The 26,142-nt window shown below is 39.9% G+C and overlaps 1 protein-coding gene and 1 pseudogene across 1 annotated transcript in view; both read right to left on the bottom strand.

The window, feature by feature from the left end:
• LOC134069100 (GTPase IMAP family member 8-like) overlaps nt 1–26,142 on the bottom strand; it is a 65,231-nt gene that overhangs the window by 18,058 nt on the left and 21,031 nt on the right. The gene's annotated exons all lie outside the window — the stretch shown is intronic.
• LOC134069516 (U2 spliceosomal RNA) lies at nt 1,703–1,805 on the bottom strand (annotated as a pseudogene).

Genomic DNA, 26,142 nt, shown 5'->3' on the forward strand with positions numbered 1-26,142 from the left:
GAACCCACACTGGAGAGAATTCACTCCCTATGTTTTTAATGATAATAAAGAAGAGTTTATTTTTGGACACACGCCTCTCTGGTTTTAGAATAGAATATATACTTTTTTGATCCTGTGAGGGAAATTCAGTTCTCTGCATTTAACCCAATTTAACCGAATTAGTGAACACACAGCACACAGTGAACACACAGTGAGGTGAATCACACAACCCAGAGCAGTGAGCTGCCTGCCCAGCCAGCAGCGCTCGGGGAGCAGTGAGGGGTTAGGTAGGGTGACCAGACGTCCTCTTTTGCCCGGACATGTCCTCTTTTTGAAACCTAAAAATGTGTCCGGGCGGAATTTCAGAATCGTCCGGGATTTTGTTATTCTAACCTAACGTGTTTTCACCGAATTTGCATTGCTCTCTCTTTCATTCACATAGTAGGCTAATCACGCCCTCCCCCTACAGTTCGCTTTGCATTGAGTTGAAGTGTAGAGCCTGACCTTAGAGCTACCGTCATTGGTCGATATTCTCGGCCTAAACATTTAATTGGTTATTCACCTCATCAGCGCACACTTCCTTGTTTACCACTGGCAACGCGCAAAACTATCTGGCATCTTCAGCCATGCCGAAACGCAAGTGCAAGTTCACTGACGAATTGAAATGTAATTTCCATGTTTTCGTCTCGGTCGAGATCAATGCAAAGCAGGCAGTTTAGGAGGACTGAAAAGTCATTGGACAACTTTTCAACTTTTAAAATGTCTCATTTTGTGCAATTAGGTTTTATTTTTTATTATTTTTGTTTTACCATTGTTGTGAGTGTGACTATACTTTACATTGTATAGCCTACAAATGTATAGTTTGTTTTTGCACATTTAAAACTTTCAACTACAAAATAGCCTTTTGAGGCAGTGTTTTTCTGTTAGTGTTGGGCAGGCCAATAAAGCTCATTATCATATATCACCATGTATGTTGACACAATTGTATGAATGCACGTGTTCATAGGTGCATATGCCCCCCGCTGAAGTGTCCTCTTTTTTGCAAACTCAAATCTGGTCACCCTAGGTTAGGTGCCTTGCTCAAGGGCACTTCAGCCGTGGTGGACTGGTCGGGGATCGAACCAGCGACCCTCCGGTTACAAGCCCGATGCGCTAACCAGTACACCACGGCTGCCCCAATATATAGTCCTCGGGTAGAGGACGTATCAGATATTAAAGGGATAGTTCGGATTTTAAGACACGAAGTTGTATGGGTTCCCTGTCAGCAACGTAGTGCATCAGCACTGACTTACCCCCGACAGCGTCCTGTGAGCCGAGATCCAGCCGGTTTTTGATCGTTTTTGATGCCGGACTATTTTCTTCAGCAAGTTTCTGGGGTCACGAAAGTAAAGTGTTTTTCTTCTCAAAACCATATGCGTTCAACAAAGTGATATATTTGCACCACAAAAACGTCGTCCAGCTGTCAGTAGCGCGCAGTGATAGGAATCGCGAAAAATAAGTAAGTGATAACGAGGTTTGAATTTTTCCTGGACAACGTTTTTGTGGTGCAAATATATCACTCTGTTGAACGCATATGGTTTTGAGAAGAAAAACACTTTACTTTCGTGACCCCAGAAACTTGCCGGACTACTTTCTTCAGCATCAAAAACGATCTAAAACCGGCTGGATCTCGGCTCACAGGACGCTGTCGGGGGTAAGTCAGTGCTGATGCACTACGTTGCTGACAGGGAACTCATACAACTTCGTGTCTTAAAATCCGAACTATCCCTTTAAACTGATAAGAACAGATACTACACTTGATCTTAGCCAAAAGAACGAGAAGCGATCTTCTGTGACCCCGAACCTGTGTTGCCTGGTAGCTTAACACTAGAAGCGCCGCGCCGTTCTGACCCACTTATACCTAGAAGCGCCGCGCCCCGGTCATTCGACTGCTTTGACGACCTACTAGAAGCGCTGTGCTGGTGTGAACTACTTAAAGCGCAGCGAGGCGGTCAAAAGACCGCGGAGTCCTTAGACTGGGAGGCTGTTACTTACACAAAATGACTGCTAGACGGCGCTTCGTGCACGAATCAAATCGTTTGGTCATAAATTCAGTTTGCACTAAGCCATGTATCATTCGTGTCAGACCGTGTTGTTGATAGTCTGTGGTTGTTTCATTATGACATACAGCACGTTTGAGTTATCTGTGATTTGTGTTGATTTGTGTTGTTTGAGGTAAAAACTCTGGAAGAGTTCTTGAACAAACCTTAACCCTCTAACCGCCCGGGTTTTTTTTTATTTTTGCATAAAAATTTCAAAAGGCCATGGCTTGAAAGTGGTCAGAGATAAAGTCCTACTGTAAATGTGAAAATCATTGAGTATGAACTAAAGTTTATGAAGGAAGTAAATTGACTCATCTAATTTGCATATTATGACGTCACAGGATGGCAATAGCATCAAATTATGCACATTTCAGTAAATACTGGTTGTTGAACACATTTGAGCAGTTTTACTTTGATTTTTGTAATTTCTCTGACATAACAAACAAACAGGACCACAGCCAAATGTAAACCAACAATAGTAAACTATTAGTATTACCACAATCCCTATGTTACTATGCAATAAAGTAACCTGGTCAAATCAGTTCATTTCGCGGATGACTTTGTAGTTCTTCAGAGCCCTATTTTCACTAGCCCTGCTGTCTGTAACATGAAATTACAGATACTATCATCATGATTATCACTGGCACCGAGCACACCATGCTTATTTGAACCCTTTGGTCAACATTGCTGCAGGTAAACACTGACGTACACAGGCAAAGACGCACCTCCATTCACAGACGCATCTTGACTGTCACTGCCAACGGACGACCGATCATAATCTCCAAAAGGCAGATATTCGCCTTCAGAATCAGAGTAGGTGACTTACAGACCCAAGACTTCATGGGCCCTATCATGCCAACCGGGCAATGAGCTTTCGCGACTGGCGCAACCTTTAATTACTATTCTCTGCGAGCGCATCCTTCATTTGTCCAGCGCAAATGTACGTTCTCTAAATGGGAGATGATATTGCGCCCTAACGGGCGTGTCAGTGAAGAGAAGAGGTGTGGTCCGGCGCAAAGCTCGCCAGTCGCTAATATATGGATGAAGAAAGTAAGTGCGCCACTGACCAGGAAAAACCTAGTCGGAAATCACTCGCGCATAGCTGAAAGGCTATTATATGAGCGCATGAGGCTTGGGGATATGAAAGAGTGCACAGTGCGCACTTCTTTCATCAGCAGGAGCGCGCGCAGCCCGAATATAATTAAATAATATTTGTCCGTTTCTCGGTTTTAGGTTCGTGTATTGGTCAGCAAAAAGTAGCATACATAGCATAACAACATCCACATGCAAAAATACAACAATAACGTCTAACAGTGACCTGCTCATTTAGACAACATTACACAGCCCTATGGCTAAGTTACCTTCAGTTAGTTTTGTTCTAGCATACCTTTAACGTCTGGCATTAAACAGCTGTAGTGTTCTGGCAACTGTCTACCTTGTTATTGCTCATCTGGAATAACTTCTCTAGCTGCCTCCATCCTCCATCCTTTCTGTTTTGTTTGTTTAAAGAACTTGCGATATCCATGATGAGTAGGCTATTGAGTTAGTGAATTAGCTTCACATTGTGTGCTGATAGCGGAGTGAAAGAAAACAACACGTAGCCTAGTTGCGCGCCTGCGTGCATAATCTCTCCTGTTCAGACGAAATATGTGCGCGTGGATATAGCTCTATAGCGCATTAAGTTAATTTTGATAACGTGTTGACTGACTTTTTCTTAAAATAGAAGATTGTAAATAGCCTGATGGCAGGCAGCTAATGGGATGCTGTGCATATTGGGTGGGTACGGTATGGCATGCCAATTTGGTGTCAATACACACACACACAAGGGAAATGTAATAATGATAACGATCAATAGTGAGAACTGGCTTCTGGCTACTGATGCGGCTGCTGCGTTCATTCTGAAATAATCTATTTAAGTCATAAGCCCCGAGAGACCGTAAGCAAGTGCCTAAAACCCCCCTTAGCTGTTCTAAAATCAGTGTAGCCTAAACTATGGATTAGAGTGACTTATTGCTTTTCTAAAACGGTAACTATACGTCGATGTATTCATAGATAATCATTCTTCCGCCAATAAATATTTCTTCCATAGGAATGGTTGCCATGCAACATCGACACGCAGCCACTTTAACTTTTGTGCAAGTTGTGGTAGTGCATTAACGAAATGCGGTCAAGGTGTATGTTTGTGTTGGATTTTATAACAGCATCGAACGCGATTCAGCCAATCATCATCAAGGACTGGAACTATCCGTGTTAGAAAATAATATTCACACATCATGTACATTATTTTCACAATTTCCCAGCATAAAAGTTGGGAAGGCTTAGGAAGCCTTGGAATGAGAGTGTGAAATCGAATTGATTTATAGCATGCTACGCCCAAAAGACACCCACGACTAATTAACTAAATTAAGACAACCCCTTTTCACTTTGCGCTGAGCGCAATGTTCACTTTTCAAGCTGTCATTATAGCCTTTTGCGCTAGGACCGCCCCCAAAGAAACTAGCACGAGTGACTTGCGACAATGCCCAGTTGATCCTGATAATAGAGCCCAATAACACACAACTTTGTTTTTTAACATTTGCCGTTTTTCTGCTTCAATTTGTGCAATACGATCGCGCATTTCACTTCCGCGTTAAAAACAGGAAATGCGTCTTCTTCTTGTGTTTCTCGCGAGTAATACAGGTCCTTGCTGAAAACTTTTTTACTCAAATTTGGGCTTGAATCGAAGCTCTGGATGTCTGCCAACTAGTGGTGGAGAGTACAAAGGCGATTAGTCACCCTCGGATCTACCGTCTGTTTTAATCAGTGATGTTGCTTGTCTTGGGCGGTTAAAGAGGCAAACTTGACTTTCAACTAAAATGCTCTAAAAGTGAATGGGTGGCTAGTTCCAATTCACTCCCCAAATTCACTTCTATTAATTTAATAGGTAGCCTAGTATGTTTGCGCCGCCGAAAATGATCGTACCTGGAACAAAGAGCCTAACATTCTGGTTTCAATTACACAGTAGCCAGGATTTCAGGCTGCATTTTACAGGCTACCGTGGCTACTTTCTAAAACATTTTTTATTCATTTAGGGAGAGGCATCTTATAGGGTCTAGCTACATCGGAGGGAGGGAGATAGAGAGCTATGCTGAGCAGAAAGATATTCTCCATTTTGTGAATGTGTATGATATGTTTGCGATATCTGCTGAAAAAAAAAAAGCTATAGCCTAGGCCTATTGTTTTTACAATTTAAGCTAACGTCTATGTGAATTTGAGATTTAGGATTGAGACACACACTTTAACCAAATCAGTAGAGGAGAACTGTAGTCCACTGGTTAGAGCTTCGGCCTCATATGCAGAGGGTTGCTGGTTCGATCCCTGACCTGTTCATGGCGGAAGTTTTTTTAAGCAAGGCATCAATAGATATAGGCTATATTCTATTCTATTTTTTTCTATTCACACAACTACACGCACGCTGGCGAATTCGAACATTCTGAAACGCGCATATGCGATGAAACATGATTGCGAATTCTTCCACGAGTTGCCTATTAGCCAGCCTGCAGCCTAGCCTATGCAGGGGACAGAGAGAGGCGGTGGTGGTGGGGAGGCAGTTAATTGTCCTCAATGCTGCGGTGATGTCTGTAGTAGCCTAGCCTAGACGAGTGTATGGGGGAGGGGGAATGATCGGTTTCAAATAGGCTATGTTTGCAATGGATAGCGTGTTATGTATAGACCCCGAAGCCATTTGCTTTGAGAATAACGGCTGGCTGATGAAGTAGTTGGCTGGCTAGCTGGCTCAGCCAAAACCTAAACGAGGCTGCAGCCGCCAGCGTTTTCATGACTGATCATGGCTTTAGTTGCCACTTCATGTCTACAGATGTCTATATTGTACTAGATCTCAACACACAATGTTATTGTATTGTTTTGGACAACGTTCTGCACGTTTCACTTCAATGTAGTGAACAGCGCAGCAATCTCTGGAAAGGAAACGGTGGAAGTCGCAGTAGCCTAATAGCCTATTGCGTTCAATGTTGTAAATCCGTCTGCTCCAGAATATTTGGTTCATATCATCAATCTTTGGTTTTGGTGTTTGTGCAACCGGGCCCTGAAGATTTAACAAAAGTCTGACTAGCCCTACGTAGGAATTAGGAAAGTATGTAAGGCGAGATCAAGATTAGGCTACGTTGTTTGCTTCTTTCCCCCATGTCATTTTGTCGTCAACTCACTGTGAGTCCTGTGTAGGCTTGGGAATCGGTTCCAGGTTCCGGTTTGGAACCGGTTCCGAACGTTCCGATCCATCGGAATCGTACAGGTCCACACGTTAACGATTCCCTTAACGATTCTGAACGTTCTGTTCTGTCATGCTCAAGCACTTAAACAACATCCATGGCATTAGATACCAGGAGTGCACTGTATTTGACAGTTTGCAAAACGGCAGGCTTAGACTATATCAAAACATTATTGCTACTGTAAGTAGCCTATTTTTTTTCGTTTGGCAAAAATGACAACGTGTTGACTATGCTATCATGAACAGGCTTTTTAGTTAGGGCTCAGCCTAGCCGAATTTAGCCCACTACGTGTTTTATAAATGGCTATTCAAATTATTTTACATCAAACCTGGATTAAACTCTGAAAGAGAATATGCACGAAGTTAACTGGCTATCCGAGGGAGTTTCTGCATGGACAACTAGAAATCACGTAGAGAAGAAGGACAGAACAGCTGCACTGACTTGTGAACGTCAGCTCAGCTGGCTAGCTTTCAAGGTAGGCTATCCCAGTGCTAGCAGGGCATCAGGCTATGTCATCAATTGCCTCTAAATTAAGTGAACCGTCTATATCAGCGAGAAAAATAAACTAAAGGTTTCCCCAGTCAGGAAATTATACTTTCTAATTTGGTGCCATCAATGCAACCCGTGAGCACTCAACGTGCGTGCGTTCCTGCGTGTGAAACTTCACAGTGGATAACGTGGGCTAAACGCTGTCTATGGCTAGAAGCAATGTTATTTAAAACTAACGACTTGGATTTCATGGAAACTGCAGAGACTGCCTAATCCTAGTCTTTGAAAAGAATTATGGAATGCAACACACTTTATATTTTCATTGCACACGTTATAGCCTAGAGAGCCTCAAAACTCCGTTGTCTGTTATGCTTAAGTCACGATTTATTGTAACAGATCTTAGCAACAGCAGCAACATTTCTTTCATTTGGACTTCAAAGATTCATTAGGCATAATACATTTACGCACATTGTTTGACAGGCTTTGTTTCACTGTATATTGACATTACAGTTGACAAAATTGTGGTAGCCTATGATGAAATTGCTGCTGCAATCACCTTATCTAATGCAAGATTTTACACAAGGCGCACCACGTCGGCTATAGCCTACGGCATATTAAATTAAATCGGTACTTTCTGCAGCACGGAGCTGTGTAATAAGTAAACTCAATTGCGGGTTTGTTGTTTGCAAAATCAGTATTTTTCATTTGGTTCAACTTAATGCTTATTCGGCTACACACAACAAATGAACGCTTTTCATGATCCCATGGAATTAAAAACACCTGTTGAATCATTGAGATCAGAAATGGCCCTGGCATTGCAGCCCACCAATTTTTGAGCGTTTTTGATGAGTAGGCCTACAATTTTACTCAATTTGACCTAAAATGTAAACCATGACGTGTTGTTCAAGCTACTCTTTTAGAACACACGACTGTGTGATTAGGCTACAATACGAAGCTTTAGAAATGTTTACTTTTTAGAAATATAAAAGCATTCAATACATTCAAAGCCAACAACTCTCAAAGCCATACTGTATAAATGTTCTGTAGATGGTACAGGAATCGATATGGGAATCGATAAGGAATCGCATCGATAAGCAGACTCGATAATGGCATCGATATCGATAATATCTTAACGATGCCCATCCTTAGTCCTGTGTATCGTAGCAATGAGCACAATACTGATGTGGTGTGTCCAGTGGGAAAATCTCATGTAGGCCTAGTTTCTAGACTCGTTTATTTTTCGCGTGTCTCTATGATATAATTATTTTTAGATGCAAAAAGTCTAACTGGCTTAGTCAAAGTTTGTCAGATGGCGGCTCAATTTGGCTCAGAAAATTATTGGCTGGCGAAATTATTTTTCATTAATGGTAGCCTATGTAGTATCTTTTCCTATCTATAATATGTGGGTAAAACTTACTGGAGACGGTGAGTCTAGTTTTCTGTGAGAAAGCTGATGACTGTTACAGTACGGCTATGTATAGACAGCCATATAAGGCAGTTGGTGTCTTAGGTTAGATCTTTAGGCCCAACTGGTCATCCTAAAACTGACCAGGGCTAAATTCAGGCAAGAAGGCCTTCAGTTGGTGGTCAGTTTGAGTGACAACACCAGTAGAACAGTGTATGTGTGTGGAGTATAAAAGCTCACTCAAAGATTTGTCAAGGGAGCATGCTTCATGAACCATGGCTTGGGTGAATAAAGCTATCACAATCTTCAGTATTCTTTCATCTTGGAAGTTTCATTTTTGGACTATTGAATAAACCATAATTTGACACGACATATTGGCGACCACCGAAGGGACCTTGTAAGGACTTAAACAAAAGGTAGGACAGTCTCACCGCCTTGATGGTCAGGAGGTCAGGGGAGAGGCTGATGTGCACAACTTAAACAAAAGTAAGCGCTTTGCTTAATTAGCAGCCTCTCCTTTGATCAATTGGCTCACTGAGGTATGGCTGTACTAGAAGTCCTCCTGTAGAAGAGCCCTATTTTTAAAATATAAAGTAAATGATACTGAAGATTGTGGGAAAAGCTTTATGGTGGTGTGTGTAGTGTTAGTGTGTGTTGCATGAGGTACAAGCACTCTAAGAGAGAGTGGCTTGAAAGTAGTTGGAAGACCTGGGTCATTAGCAAATAGAATTAAGAGTATTGTTGTGGCAAGCCAAAATATTTTTGTGTACAGAGACTATAATATAGCTGGGCTATTGTATATAAGAGATATAAAGATTTAATACTGCGAGGCGGTCAGAGAATATAACATAGCCGGGCTATTGTAGATAAGAGATATGAAGATATAATACTGCGAGGCGGTCAGATTTATAATACAGCAGGGCTGTCAGAGATATAATAAGGATCCTCGAGGAAATGGTAAAAGGCCAGTGACTGGTTTTATGAATGAAACGAAGTTCTTCTCATGTGTGTGTGTGTGTGTAAAGGCCTGTGTGTAAAAATAGCTATGGAATGTTTGGTGTGAATCTTGGTGAGGAATAGAGGATGTCTGATGAAACCTTCACTGAGGTTGCTTTCATACTGGGTCCGGTCCAGCGGACCTAGTGTGAATGGGCCCTAGGTTTAATGGTTAAGCAATCTAGAGACTGATTTTTAGAAGGGGAAAATATTTCACTTTGGTGATGTTTAAGACTGTAAGTGTTGTGTTGAAGGTTTGGTCTTTCATGATCAAAACATTAGAAATGATTGATAAAGAGAATGTGGTAGTGGGAAATTGTTCTTCCACTTGATACCTACTAAGTAATGTGCGTGGTTTAAAAGTTGGTAACGGCAGATCAGAATGACAGAGTTCTGAATACAGTGGACAGATGTCCGCTGAAATGGATTGATGCTGGCTGAGGAGTACCTCAAGCTGAGTATATTGTGATAAAGAAAGACAAAACAGGTGGAGGTTTCAAAAGGCTGTGAAGGAGTGATTGAGATAACTCTTAAACTTTAGAGTTATAGAAGTTTAAGTAATATAATATAAACGAAAATAAGCTGAAATAGCAGTAACAATGTAATAGCCTGTTATAAAAATAGATTGTCAAGGGAGAGCGTCATTGCTTGACACTGGGGGGCTGCCGTGGTGGTCATCTTGACCTGTTGGGATTTGTGTGTTGTAACTATGTCTAAGAGAGAGACACAAGTCTGGTGGTTGATGGTTGTTGATGTTGGAGAATGTATGGTTCCATTTTGAATGATTGTGATGATAAAGAGAGTTAACATGTTTTGGTGTTAAACTGTAGTTTATTGGTATATAGATAGCATAGGAGTAGTTCAATTCATGAGGTGTCTTGATTGTCTGGCATGTCTGGTGTTTTTAGGGTGATGTTGGGGTTGAGAGGTCATTTCAAGTAGCCTTGGGACTATTATTAGAGTAAGCTGTGGCCTGGTGGAGGACGGCTGTATATGTGCTATGGGCTATTTTGGATGAGTACTGTGCCGAATGGAACTTTTACTTGTTGGGGTTATTTACTTATAAAAGATGCCGATACAAGAATGCATCGATTTGAGTAAGTGTTATGGTAAAGTAGAGTTTGAAATCCAGGCTTTGGAGGACCACTTACGGCAGTTCTAGGTGTTGTGGAATGTTGTTGTGTCCAGTATTGATTAAAAGACTGATATATATTACTGTATGTAGTAGGAGGTTGGTAATTTATTTATTTATGTGTACTTATAGGTTACATTATAAGGTAAAGGTATAGGCTACTGTTTAAGATCTTTAAAAGTGTTGCACTGGTATGGGCAAGGTCATCTGGCTAAAAAGCTGGTGTGTGAAAAAGGTTTATTAACAGGTTTGAAGAAAAAATAAAAATAAAAATAAGAAAAATCATTGCGGGCTATAGGCTATTGTCATATCCTACCCAAATTGTCCTTTGTGTTAAGTGTTGAAAAGAGCTCATCGGGGGGTTTATGTTGTTTACAGTGTGTCATTGTGTGTAGAATAATTTACATGTGATAATAATCAAAATAGATTTTGTTTTGACAGTAAGACTGAAGAAAAGACTGACTCAGACTGACTCAGACTGACATACGACTGTTAGGATGACTACTACACAGGAAATAATTTAGATTATGGGAATATTTATGTTTTTGCAAACTTTCCAGAGGAATTTATTCCTACTTTGGAAATGTATTTTCCGATGGTGAAAGTGTTTAAACAATATGGTGCAAAGTTAGCAAATATTGCTGGCATTGTTGGGTTGCTAAGCTGTTTGGCCTTTGAGTACTAGTGGGTAAGTTGGTTGTGGTTAAAATGTCATAAGGAAGGTAATATTGTGATAAATGAATTGGTTATAGCAAAAATGTTTGTAAAACGTACTGTGGGTTGTAATTATGTTAAAAAAAGACTACGAATAGCTTAATGTTTTATGTACTAATCACAGGTATGGTACATTGATTTACAGTATGTTTGGCTGATTTTGACAGGTATGGTATACATAAAGGGTGAGTATATCCAGCCAATACATAGCACTTATACTTAGATATATTTAATATACTGATGCTATATGTGCTTGTACTTGTAGCCAGAATGTTCAGAGGCTACATGACAAATTGCAGTTAATAGAATCCATTTAGCAAATGTAATGTTTCCCTTTTAGTAAATGTATCTAGTTTATAGAGCAATATGAAATAACTATATGAGGCCTACATACTGTAGGAAATTATACTTCAACTGCATTTGTGTTTTCTTGATAAAAGTTTATGAAAATGTATAGAAAATGGGCTGAAGAATATATAGGTCTATGGCCCATACATGAATTAATTGATTTAAAACTGTTAAAGCAAAGATCAGGGATTACATAATACTATCTTATATGTAATATATAAGACAAATCAATAGGAAGAAATAGGTCAGTCACAGTGCAAATTATACTTATTTAATAAGACAGGGCCTAAGATATAGAAGTAAGAAGATGACTTGGGAGTGAGTGACCATAGTTGATGGGAAATAACAGAAGTATGGATATAAGAAATGAATGGATAAGAAGCTGAATGATAAATTACATAAGGGCAAGGTAAAGTAAATGATAGAGATGTACTTTAATGAAACATACACTCTGCCTTCAGCGTGAGGTCCTCATCATCTCCAGCTAAATGGTAAATATAAAGATAATGTTGCCTCTTATATCTAAGGGAAGACAGGTATGCCAGTCGTAAGGACATGCTGATGTGCAAGGGTTAATCCAAGCTGACTCCCTGTCCTGACCAAGTTTTGAGCAAGTTCAGCACAACTGCGCTGAGTATGGACAAACTCAACTGAGAATTTTAAAGCTTTTGTCAAGGCGACAGTGGCTTTCTGGAGAGCAAAGACGGAACATGAACGTACAATGGAAGCTCCTGCAGCATCAACTACATGCGTTAAACACCAATGGCAAATCAAGTCTCCCTATCTGTGCAGCACCAACCCCAATGCAACTGAGGCAAGGCTACCACCAGTTTGCTATGATTGCAAAAAGACTGGACAATGGACACATCTTCAGAAACTGTCTGAAAGAAAACAGGACAGGGAGAGGGAGGAGGCACCTAGGCACTGAAGGATGAACCCGACAGGTATACCGTTCTCTTCCTTTTGATATAATATATCTTTATGGAGGCTTAGAGAATTCTACAGGAGAAGGTTGGATACCTATATTATAAGAGGGAGTGATGAGGAAACCACGCTGAAGGAATTTTGGTAATAATAACACATGGGTAAGTCCACATTTAATTTATGACTTACTCCAATTTTTAGTATACATTGATTCTTGTTTTGAATAACAGTAATGGCTGTTTAATTAAAATTGTAAAGGCAAATGTTCTGATCGAAGTAAGTGACATCTCATCTTATGTCAAATAACACCTCCATTAATGTTTTAGAACAGGTGGTGTAAGAAGGTAAGGATAACTTAAATTCGCCATAGGTATTCTTACTTCAAAGATTGCTTCTGGACCTGGTGGTCACTCACGCTCAATAAGTCTAATGTAGAATAATTCAGTTTATGTTTAGGTAAGTAAAGTTTGAAGGAATAATAAATGCTCTAACATATGTTCTACGTATACATATTGGGATGCTAAGAAGTCCCATATACTGCACTACAACATTAGATAATAAAAATGATAATTAAAAAGGATAATGATAGAATATGTAAAGAACCAGGTTCTACCGACGACCGAAGGTAGGGCTAGAGGTGAGCTGAAGTTTCTGACAAATAATAAATGATAAAAGTATATGCAGATGGAAACTAGCCTAAGGCTAGCTCTGGTGCAATGCATCAAATGTTCACCTTTATGTATTAATTGCACACTGTCCCCTAAACTAAAATTGAAATTGAAATTGAATTTAATTAAATTGCAGAACATTTGAAACAAGGTATGTTGTAGATATAAAATTACTGTATATCATAGGGAACCTAGCCACCTTACTCTTAATCTCAAAGTACAATTCTAGAATTGTGAAGTAAGGTCATATGCAACATAAATGTAATTGGAAAATATAATAAAATAGATAGATAAATACATGAACCAAAATCAATTAAAACTTATTATTGCCAATTTAGAGAAACTTGTTTAGCCTTTATGCAAAGAAAGATAGAATCAAGATGGTCATAAGAAATTTTTAGAAGATTAAAGAATGTTCACCATTATGAAAAATAGAAAATCTTTCCATCATTGACAAGATGTAGGCCGTTCTAGGAGGAATGGGGGTCTACCGACACCATTGTGCTGCTGAAAGTGACAAAGGGGGGTGAACCCTACAGTAGGTATGATGGTTGTATGCTAATAACAAGGTACCTTCCCCACAGATATTATACATGTTCATCTTCAATGCGCATGATTGGGATTCATGCGCAAGGGGGGAGGTGAAGAGGACATTTTTCAATTAATGTTTTGGATCATTTTTACAGGAAGTTATTGATGTCTCTCTAACACAGTGTCATATGTGATGTCTTCATAATATTAGGTAAGAAATAGTAACTAAGTCATTAGGACAAATAACTGTCATAGAAGGACCATTTAAACATTAAGTGATTGATTACATTGACATGATAAAAGTAACAAACAGACACCCATACATGTTGATAGTGGTTTGCAGGGTTTTCAAAGTGTGTGGAATTTTGTTCAGGTCAGTCCTGATGGTAAAAACAGTAATTAACTTTTGCATTAAAGAAATGATTCCTAGGTTTGGGATATGATGTCATCAGATAATGGAGCAACTTAATGGCAACCGTCAAGTAACTGACTCTTCATCGTGTTAAAGATATAGATTTTGTCTGTTTAGTTTACCTAATCTATTACATAGTTGGGTTATCAGAGATTAACAAAGGGGTATTATCTTTGCATTTAGCTATTTATACTTCAGATGACTAATGTTTTAGTGTTGAATACTTTGATAGTTCCAAATTCATAGGCTAGCTAACTATAATTTATGTGTAAGTCCTATGGAAGAAATTATAGGAAATAGGAGAACAATACAGTATATAGTCTGGAGAGTAGGTGTACAGTATTTGCAGGTGCTCAAGTGATCCTGTCTACAACAAAATGCAGAGGAAACATACAGAGTGACTCAGGCCACTTTAATAGTGGAAAATAGGAATCAAGAACCCAAAGATGAAGGAACAGAATAAAATGATGATGGTGCATCAGGGAAACAAGAACAGGATGCCGGACAGACCTTTCCGGAGAGGCCGAGTCAGAATTCATCTCTCCCGAAGCAACAAAACCGAGGGTTGGACAGAAATGATTCTGGCATTGGTGGGTATAGTGTTTCTGGCATGTATGCTCCTGTTTCCTCTGTTGGCTCTAGACTTTCAAGCGATGTATCCAGTCTGGAAGGGGGGAGTTTGGATCAACAACCCCTGTCCCAACAACAACCAGGAGCAGAGTTCAGAAATGCCGGATCTGACATCTCACAATCCAACCACATCACCAACCTACCAGGAAGTGAGTCAGGTATCTGTAACAGTAATCCCCAGCCAGCCACCGACAACAACAGGCACATCCTCAACCCAGGAGGAGATGAACCTGTTATCTGTTCCGATGAGTACCACTCCATCACCGACAACAGCGAATACACCGACAATTCATCAGGAGATAAGCCAGCCACATGTTCCACTGATCATCAGTGCGACATCGACGAGTCAGGTAACACAGAAATTATTGACTGATCAAATTTTATCTACCAAAACAGACTCTGGAACCAAGGAGAACTTTGCGCCACTGCCAATTCAGCCACTGAACGACGGTCAGGTGTCTGTAACACCACCAAAGGACAATCAAGTGTCCAACGATGCTTTAACTGAAGTCAATGCCATTCAAGCCATCCCTACTACGGTGAAAACCAATGAGCAATCCAGCACCACACGAGAGGATAAGTCTGTGTTACTAACAACAATAACTAGTGCAACAGATGTGAAAACTAATCCTAACCTATCAGGGGATAATGTAATAACTGAACCACGTGAGAAAAGAGTAGTTAAGGAAAGATATGAGTTGTCAATAGATACTTTATGGGAAGATAGCCAAGTCATGTGTTTGATAGCATTAATAACTACTTCTACAGAAGCAGTAAATGATAACATTTGTGAAGGGCTAGTGTTGAGTTAACGGAAGTAGATGTAGGAATATGTGTGCTTCTTTTTGTGTTTGTGTTTTCTTTGTTTCTTCCTTGTCTAAGATCAAAAGTGCTCAAAATAATGGCTGGAAGGAATGGAATGCAAATGCCCCTGTTGTTGATGAAGGATGAACAAATGACAAGCTTGTTGGAAGGAAACACCTGATATGGAAATGGCGACAGGTCAGCCAATGATGCCGCAGCTAACTCTTCTCATTGAGGATTGGAGAAGGGAGGAGGATGCAGAAGGCAATGCTGGAAGTGATACCAGTTCTCTTGCAGATGATGTGGCATTGGATGTCAATACTACCTCTGGCTAATATCATGGCCAAAGGATCACAGGAAGATTTGTTTTTGCAGCAGTCGTAAACACACCTCACACTTGAAGCGCAGCATCCAACGCGTATTTATACATTTGCGTATGCATTGACACCCATCCCCAGGAAAACAAAGACTGGACATTATTGTGTGAAATTGAGTGTTTGCATGTTGATAAGAATTTGTGGATGATAGTAACCAATTGAGTGTGTGGTCCTACATTTAGCAAAAGCATAGATTATGAGAGGAAAAGCCCATCAAAATCGTTGATGTGAAATTCATTTGCTTATGTGCTGTGATATTATGGGAATGGGAAAAGCATATGTGTAGTAGAAGGGAAGTTTCTCCTCTTGCTTGTGTAGACAAGTGCCGCTGCCACGGCAGGGTAATGGAAGAATTTTCCTTTAACGGTTTTCTCCTCCAGTGATGACTGAGGTTTTCCGTTAAAGTTTTCGCTTCCATCGAAAGGAATTGAAATTTGTCATTCCAATTGGTAATGATTACTACACTCTTTGATTTGATTTTAGAGTGGGATTGGAATAAGGGTACTTGTACTGAAATGTACATATAATTGTTGTAAGTGGTTCTTAGTAGTATCAGTTGATGTTGAACCACCAGTTGTGTTATTAGAAAATTGATAGTTGACTTATCTGTGGTAACATAGAACAAATTTTGGTTAAACGTAAACATGGATCCACTTGTGCTCAACGACTGCATTAGTATTGATAAAATAATGAATACAGTAAGGATAAAGGTTTTGCAGTTGTCTGAGTACTGGTGTACTCAAAGGGGGGAATATGTAGTATCTTTTCCTATCTATAATATGTGGGTAAAACTTACTGGAGACGGTGAGTCTAGTTTTCTGTGAGAAAGCTGATGACTGTTACAGTACGGCTATGTATAGACAGCCATATAAGGCAGTTGGTGTCTTAGGTTAGATCTTTAGGCCCAACTGGTCATCCTAAAACTGACCAGGGCTAAATTCAGGCAAGAAGGCCTTCAGTTGGTGGTCAGTTTGAGTGACAACACCAGTAGAACAGTGTATGTGTGTGGAGTATAAAAGCTCACTCAAAGATTTGTCAAGGGAGCATGCTTCATGAACCATGGCTTGGGTGAATAAAGCTATCACAATCTTCAGTATTCTTTCATCTTGGAAGTTTCATTTTTGGACTATTGAATAAACCATAATTTGACACGACACCTAAACAGCTTTGTGATTCATCCGTTTATTTCAGATAGTTTGTTATTAAAAACCATTGACAAAAAATAATTGTTCGTCGACGTTGAAAAACGGTCAGAGAATTCAGTCAATATAAGCTACATAATATCGCTCGTGCCTAGTTGCGAACCCGGGTCTCTTGCGCAATAGTCGAGCGAGTTAACATTGCGCCACTTAATATCCTCTAATTCAACCAAATGGAAATAGGTATTTGAAGCGATCTCAGTTTGTCCAGCAAATATGTAAGAAAATGCAAATACACACATACTGAGCTTTAAAAGATTGCCTACAAATAGAAGATAAGATACAACTATGAATGTACGTAGGCATACGCGCTCTACGTACATTAATAGGCTTTGACGAATTTCAGCTGAAAATATTTTTTACACACGTAGCCCTGCCTAATAGAACGTCGCAACGTTTTCAAAACAAACTCGCATTTTACCACTGTAAATCGCCTCCATAGACTATGCCATGTAAATGAAAAATAGTTATTAAAATAAATCACATATATATAATAGGCCTACATATTTCACATATATAAACTATAGCCTATGTTTTATAGTAAAATATTATTCTCATGTCCGACTGACAGGAAACCCTTGCGACATCTGCTGTGAGAAAAGAGAATAGCAGCCTGGACAAACATGGCCGAACGCGAGACAACATAGTGTTGTCACATAAGTGACCGCAAAATAGCTCTAAACTAGCTTGTACCGGTGTGCTTTTGATCATGTAAAAATTCTGGGTGACAAAACACGCGTATTTAGGAAAAGTCGTGAGCGTAGGGTCCTGGAATTTAATCGAGTGAAAAGATTTTTTTTTTTTGTAATCACTGCGGTCAAATGACCGCAGCCCGGCCGTTTTAGGTATATCTAGGTCAAACCTACACGGCGCTTCTAGTAATACGCGCAGTGTTGGGGAGTAACGGAATACATGTACCGGCGTTACGTATTTAGAATACAAATTATGAGTAACTGTATTCCGTTACAGTTACAACTTAAACAGGTGGTATTTAGAATACAGTTACATTGTTGAAATCAATGGATTACATGAGGATACTTCACTGTTTCGAAGTTGATTCACTCTGTAAACAAATTAAGGCAACTCCATGCATTTTCCGGAAAGCAATCTAGATTAAATTATTTCCATGTTTAAATCCAACCCCCGTCGTCTTGCACTAGCCACATTGCACCCGTCAGAACGCAGCCAGCGCGCATTATGGACTCGCCATCGGAGATAACTGACAGCAAATTTGGAGTGAAGTAAGTGTTAGTAACTCCTACTCACCGACCGTGGTTCTTGATGTCTGTTCAAAAGATATTCCCAAGTAGGCCTATTAATTGCTTACTTCGGCCAATCGGTTATAAAGTCTTAGCAATCAATAAACAAAGCCTGGTTCACGTGTTGATTTAGACCTAGGCTACGATGAAACCCATCTTAATATGCACTGCATTCATTCTGAGGTTTTCATTCCAACTTAAAATAGCTCATGGGTTGTTTGTTTGTAAGTAGATTTAGGCTATATTTAAGTTTTAAAATGAATTATGATGCAGCCTACTGTATGCAAGTGTATTTATTATTCTTGCGAGTAGGCCCTAGCGTAGCCTATTTTAACGTGCGGTTTTTGATTGTCATTTAGCGATCATGTTCATTTTTGAGAGCACTGATATAGGCTATGCAGTAGGTGTTTACATTTCCAGGTAAATTGAATCCCACCGACCGGTTATATCTGCACTGCACCCCTCATTTTTACTGGGTTGATGCCACCTAAAATCTCACACACCTTATAATTTCTGGCTAACTTGAATTCATATTCTCGTACAGTATAGGCCTGCGTGGGCCGCATTCAGCCATTTGGAACAGACGAACACACCCGAATTTTGGATTTGATGGGCGCATTCCTACACTTATAAAACGCAATTCAATGCGGAAGTAATCCAAGTATTCAGAATACGTTACTCAGACTGAGTAACGTAACGGAATACGTTACAAATTACTTTTTAGGGCATGTATTTTGTATTCTGTAACGGAATACGTTTTGAAAGTATCCTTCCCAACACTGAATACGCGTCAGCGGTCAAATGACCGGCGCTTGGCGCTTCTAGTGTTAAACCATTAACCAGTCTCAGAGATTTCATATTCTGAGGGGAAGAGCCTCAGATGGCGTAGTCAACATGTTGCAAGTTAAAGCAAACCATCCACTTTGCCACATTACCTTGAAACTTAAACACATGTGGGGAAACTGAACAGTCCAACCAGTAGAGTATGATAAGCTTAGCCTGCTACTTTGTTAACAATATTTTGAGGCTTCAACCAGACAGCTGAATTCAAGAGGTGTTGTAATATGAATAGTAGGCTATAATCTGCATAAAGATTGCTGTTAAGAATATCAGAAATGCCAGTATATAGAATGTATAAATAATTACATAATGTGTATATGTTTCAAATAAAGACAAGCGTTACATCTTGTTAAAAAAACATTCACACTATATAAAAGGAGAGCGATAAAAAGGCGATGCAATGGAAAATATGGGTGGACCTACATTTTGTGCTGGTGCACCATCCCTGCCAAATAAATGAAAAGATTGTTGAAACCATCAATGTCTTCCCTCTTGCTGTATCAAAATTTTCCTTAGACAATAATGTGCTTTATGTGAAGTGAAATTCAGTTTCTGCATTATCCCAGTTTCCCAAATATTAACAAAGTAGCACTCACAAAACTGTTCGGAAGTCGCAACCAAGTGTATATTTGCAATCTACAGGAGTAAATGAACAACCCCTTCTCCAGTTGAACGGCCCTGACGAAATGTAGGCTATGCAGCAGAGACGTGCAATAGGCTAATAATTAATTTTACTGTAAGGTAACCCCCGATATCAAAAGCCCTCAAAAATAAAAAAAAAAGCTATCTTTAAAATGTATAGGGTCCTCCTTTGAAGATAACGTTCAGTTTCAGTGAAGTAGCCCTGTGAGAAACTATAGAAATCCGACAGACAGAGAAAGTGCACATTTACTTGTCATTATGCCTATAAGCTATCATGGCAAGTTCGCTACATATATGCAAATGAAATGGCTTGGATTTGGTGAGTAGCCTATTCAAGTCTTTTTCCCCTCCTGAAGTTGGAAGTGGGCCTATAATGAAATTATTTCCAGATTCCACTCTGATGTACAGTATCTGGTAGCTATGCCTAGTCTTTCAAGGGTGATTAGGCTAATATACATTTATTTATTAGCTCAGGGGAGGGTATTCCATCCTATATGATCCTATCCAGTGAACGCGCTTCATTCAGCCAAATTGTAGTAACGCGACGCTTCAAATTCTCAGTAACGATAACGGCGTTGCAACGATGAGAAAAGTAATTAATTAGATTACTTCGTTACTGACAAATTAACGCCGTTAGTAACGCCGTTATACTTAAACGCCGTTACTACCAACACTGGTGCTCACTCTATGGACACCAGCCCCTCGACATGCACATTTAATCCAAATAAAACATTCACAATTGTGAAAGCAATGACGCATAGAAGACTAGCAAAATGATTATTAAATCCGGTTTGCATAAATAATTAGCATGCTGCACAGATTTGATTAAAACTATTGCATCTCAATAGGCTTACCAATGTTTTCCAACTCCAAAACTCAAAAGGGCCTGTCCCAAGGAGAAAAAGCCTACCAAACTGAACAGTCCGACCAGTAGACTTAAGCTATAGCCAACTATACTTTGTTTACAATATTGACCACCACACAATCGAATAATTAGCCCAGCGTTTCTCAAACTGTGGGGCGCGCCCCACTAGTGGGGCGCAGAGAAATGCCAGGTGGGGCGCGAGCTGACGTGAAAAACCGGAGATTTCTTTTTAATCTGTAGCCTGTGCCTTCCTTTATTGATAATTACGAGAATGCACCTCCATCTCACAAAACAAACACAAACAAGGTAATCTAGACTCTTGTAGGCCTATCATTGACCAGATGAAAATGTTAGTCTGTCCTGGAACCATAGTCCGAAAAAAATGATTGATGTCGGAATTTTAATTGCAGCGGAAACAAAAAAAAACATTGATGTTCGAGACGAGCGCAGTAAATTATCTGTCCGACGACACAATTGCTGTTCTGCGATCTCGAAGAACAACTGCTTGACAAACGCAAACACTCATGTTTTGCCTTGCAAGTGGACAAGGCCACCGACAGCTACAAAGGTGGTTAGTTATTGCTTATGTCCGCTTTGTTAACTTGACAGCGGCCGAAGATATTCTATTCTGCGAGTATGCCAAAAGTATGGCCACTGCAGATGAACTATTCAACGTTGATCTCACCAATTAGTCTACCTGGCAGAACAGGACATCAAATGGGAAAACTGTGAGGGACTTTGCTCGGTTGGCGCACAGACGATAGCAGGTAAAAGAAATGCTATCGTCGTGATAAAGAGGGTAGTGCCCGATGCGCAACAGACAGACTGTTTCATTCAGGGAAGCGCTCGCGTCAAGGCTTGACCTGAATAAGATTTTGAACGAGGTTGTGAGAGTGTTGAACTTCATTTATAACACAATGGTAGCATGTAGTTGGCCCTTTTGCTCTATTATTGGAAATCAGCTTTTTTTTGAAGCAAGGATTGACACCTTGTCAATGACAAAAAACTGACGTTATTGGTCATTGATTTAGATTTTTATTTTCTCTATTTTTGAACTGATATTTATCTTTAGTAGCCTAACTGTTATTTGTTAGGCCTACTGATGTATAATTAGCAAGTGACGTTATAAATATGACAATTTTGAGCTTGACCTATACTTTCTATAGAGCGATGATGGACAGGTGGGGCTCGAGAAAGCCCCCTTGATCAAAGTGGGGAATGAAAGAAAAAGTTTGAGAACCACTGAATTAGCCTAATCGAAACGCCGAGCATAGGCCTATAAGCCAAAGAAAAACTGTTGTCTTATAAATCGTTATGCATATCAATATGTTTTATCTGGACACGTCCAGGACATTTTGTATCACGATTTTGAGCAGACTTTTGTGTTGTAGAATAGAATAGAATAGAATAGAATGTATACTTTTTTGATCCCGTGAGGGAAATTCAGTTCTCTGCATTTAACCCAATTTAACCGAGTTAGTGAACACACAGCACACAGTGAACCCACAGTGAGGTGAATCACACAACCCAGAGCAGTGAGCTGCCTGCCCAACCAGCGGCGCTCGGGGAGCAGTGAGGGGTTAGGTGCCTTGCTCATGGGCACTTCAGCCGTGGTGGGCTGGTCGGGGATCGAACCGGCAACCCTACGGTTACAAGCCCGATACGCTAACCAGTACACCACGGCTGCTCCCCTGTATGGGCAGATGTCCTGCCAAGCAGCGGCATCGTTAGACCTGGGCATTCAGGGCTATAGCCCCGGATCTCAATGCCTTAAAAGTAATGATGAAAATCACCCCAGAGGTTTTTATGATATTCCAAACGAACGCCACGGCTAGCAGCCACCAGAGCCGTATATGTCTCTGGCAGCCACAACTGCAACATTGTTACTAGCGCTGACCTGGCGTTATGGAGTCCGAATCATTTGTTGCAACTTTAGAACGATGTGACCGGCCACCCGGCGTCCAGTTTTGTTTGTAAACGGGAAATACCTGTAGCCTATTGAAGTCAATAAATTACATATAGGGAACTCCAAAAAAGGAATAGCCGAAATATGCTCTTCTACAAGCAACTGGTGCATCCACAGCAGGGGACAAGTTGATCAAAAAGAGAAAAATACCGGAGCAGCACAGTTTATAAGGCTTAATGTTTTTTTTGTTTGTTAGTTTATTGTAGGCTAATGCAAAGTTGCATGACAGTTGCATGGATATTGACCGCTAATGTATACCTGCATAGCTGGGTAAGGAAGTATTGTAAGCTTGCAACTTCTCACGACTTCTGAGAGTTCACTGTCGCGTAAGCAAACCATAAACAAAACGGCACAAAATGCTAACCTTAAACCCCTCCATAATGTAGTGAATGAGAGCGACTGGAAATGTGTCTAAATAAACAGACTGATCGTCTAAATAACGTAACTTAATAGTTAGCTAAACACTAATGCTTTGTCATAGCGATGTTGAAACAGGCTAACTTTGTTATCATTCGACGCTCTCATCATTCTCCGTCAACACTGTTATTTCTTTTATCATTTGATTCACTTTCACAGGCTATAGTTCCTGTTGTAGTTGCTGTCATATTCAAAATTGAAATAGCTGAAAGAGAAAGCACGATAGAAACATCAGTGACATCTTGAGAGACTGCAGGAAAGAAGTGAAACCAGCTTCACTCAAAGACATCAGCTTCCAAAACCCCAAAAAACCAGGCAGTCAACTCTACAGACATAGGCTGGGGCAACTATTAAGCAGCCGAAAATCACAAAAGGCATGTAGTGTGTAGGGAATGTAGGGAATAGGTTAGCTTAATCGTAAACCCTTTGCCACCTGCTGCAAGCCCCCCTCCTTGCTAAAGTGTCTTCTGCAGGAAAACAAAACACCCTCCTATTTTTTTTTTTTAGGAGTCATGTTGTTTTACATAGCCCTTATGGCATCACGACGGGATCATTAACCTAGCATAGGCACCAAGAAAACTAACACCAGTAGCCTATGTCTGCGTCTGACATTGCATTAGCCTCAGCGTAGAGAGAAAAAAAAACTGTAGGCCTGCCTGTTTGTGTGCCTCCCTGACTGATTTCCCAAGAATGATCTTTCAAGGTTTCCACTAACGCTGATATCGCACAGAGATATTACTACGATACTGACAGGCAGGTTGGCTTGCTAGTCTACTTCTCACAACTTCTGAGAGTTCACCGTCGCGTTCTTAGTAGGGCTGGGATAAACGATTATTTTTTAAACGATTAATCTAGCGATTATTTTTTCGATGCATCGATTAATCTAACGATTCATTTTTTCAGTTCGATTCGATTTCGATTCAATTCGATTATCGATTATCTCCCCACTAATTGACTAATAGCTAGCCTATATGTTGATTTACATATCTGAATGAAATAAAACACGAATGTCTTAACACGCAATGTATGTTTATTGCTCTTAACATTCCAAAATGAAAGACTGTACAAGTGCAAAGTAATGCATTCTAAGTCAGAGGTAGCATTCAATAAAACCTTGAAGCCTTGAAAACACTTGGAGTGTTGTCAAATTGAAGGAGACAAGATCCCAACTGTCATCAATAAAATGACAAGTTAAGTAGAGGCCTATTGTCTTTAGAACTTTGGGGCCATAGAGCTCACTTACACGTATACTGTATACCCCCATCAAATCATCATCATTATGATTATCATTATTACAATTATTATTATGCTGTATTAAGTGTACTTTCACTTCAAAGCAGTCAATGTTTGCAAAAAGTTTGAAAAAATCAGAGACCTGCTGAAGTAATGTAAGATACCGTATAATTGCAATAGCTAATTGTTTTTGCATGGTTGCATGATGAATACTTCTGAAAACAACAGCAACTATATGGGTGCTATTGTTTTGGGATGTTTCCCTCATGCAAGCATCAAACTCTGGCAAATGGAGACAAAATTGACATGCTTTTAATGAAATTCCATTTGAATCTCTGAATGTAAGGATTCAGGAAACACAATACCAACTTGTGTCTATGTATTACGGGCGAGCAGATACAGTAGGCGTCTCAGCCGACAGCGCCGCAGGTTTTACAGAAGCGGCCCGCTCCTAATTTCTAGCATGGAGCCGATGCCGCAACTCAGCTGACAGCGCCGGAGGTTTTACGGAAGAGGCCCGATTGTAATTGCTAGCTGGGAAATGAAATCACTGATCTGGAGATTTTTAAATGAAAGACTAAGGCTACAATCTTTTGACCATATTAAGATTTGACTGAACTACACTCTGCTCTGTCTCAAGAATCCACGTTGTTCTATTAAATGTCGTTAAATAATTAAACAGCCTTCAAACAGGTTGAAGCGGCCAACGTTATCGTTTAGTTTCAGTTTCTGTGGCGCAAACACGCACATGCATGCATTCAATGAACGCTCATACCAACACTTAATTGTGTTGCTCTAAATTTAATCACATGGAATTAGAAAGTATTTCCTCCTGATCGCTGCAACGTTTGTTTTCTTTTTCTGTCGGGCCACGGTTGCTTGATCAATTGCGCAACAAATGATCAGGTGAAGCACCAAGCCTAATTTCACTCCACGCCTCACGGACAAGCAGTCTACATAGCGGACCGGTGCAGCTCTGCGGCCCATAGTTAGAGAAACGCTGCAGAGGAACGACTGCGTGCTGCCTTGCACTTTTGAAAGTCTGAGGAGTCACTCACGTTGCCGCCAATCTTGTTTTGATTTTTGACGACGTGTCGATTCGCATATTTTGAACCGACGTATTTTTTGCGTCGAACTAATCGATTTAGTCGATGCGTTGTCCCAGCCCTAGTTCTTAGACATCAAGATCTTCAAATTTGGTGCTCTAACCACTTGTTTTGATAACAAGTTATGTTATTGCAGTGTAGTGCATGAAGCACAATTATTAACTAGATAATGTAATTCCCTGGAAGGAATTACCGGTAACACTTTACATTAGAGATCGGTAATAAGTGGGTAATGTTATGGTAATATGTATGCAATTTAATGGTAATAATATTTTTAAACCACATATTACAAATAATTAATGTGTAATTTCTAGACAATTACTGTGCAATTACCATACAGCAACAATGCAAATAACTTGGGTTTAAGGGTAAAATAAAATGGTAATAACTGCTGTAAATATGTACTTACTGAAGCAATAGATATTTAGGATTTACTTATTGTGACATAATATGTGACCTGTTATCTGTTGTTATGATGTTGTTTATTTCATCATAATAACAGATAACAGGTCACATTTTACCATCAAACTAACTACCACAAAAACGTTGACGATTGTGTAATTGTGCCATAACACTTAGAAGTTACTATGTAATTTAGTCCTTCATAGCACCATAATGTTGGTATAATTACAGAAATATTATGTCACAATAAGTAAATCCTAAATATGTATTGTACGGAGCCCGTGAAGGGTCAGGTGTGTGAATATTTTTGAGTGCACTTTTGCGTTCCCTCGCAATACTTTTTGCGTTCCCTCGCAATACTTTTGCGTTCCCTCGCAATACTTTTTGCGTTACCTCGCAATACTTTTGCGTTCCCTCGCAATAATTTTGCGTTCCCTCGCAATACTTTTTGCGTT

Source organism: Sardina pilchardus, chromosome 21 (genome assembly GCF_963854185.1).
Source record: "Sardina pilchardus chromosome 21, fSarPil1.1, whole genome shotgun sequence".
NCBI classification, from domain to species: domain Eukaryota; kingdom Metazoa; phylum Chordata; class Actinopteri; order Clupeiformes; family Clupeidae; genus Sardina; species Sardina pilchardus.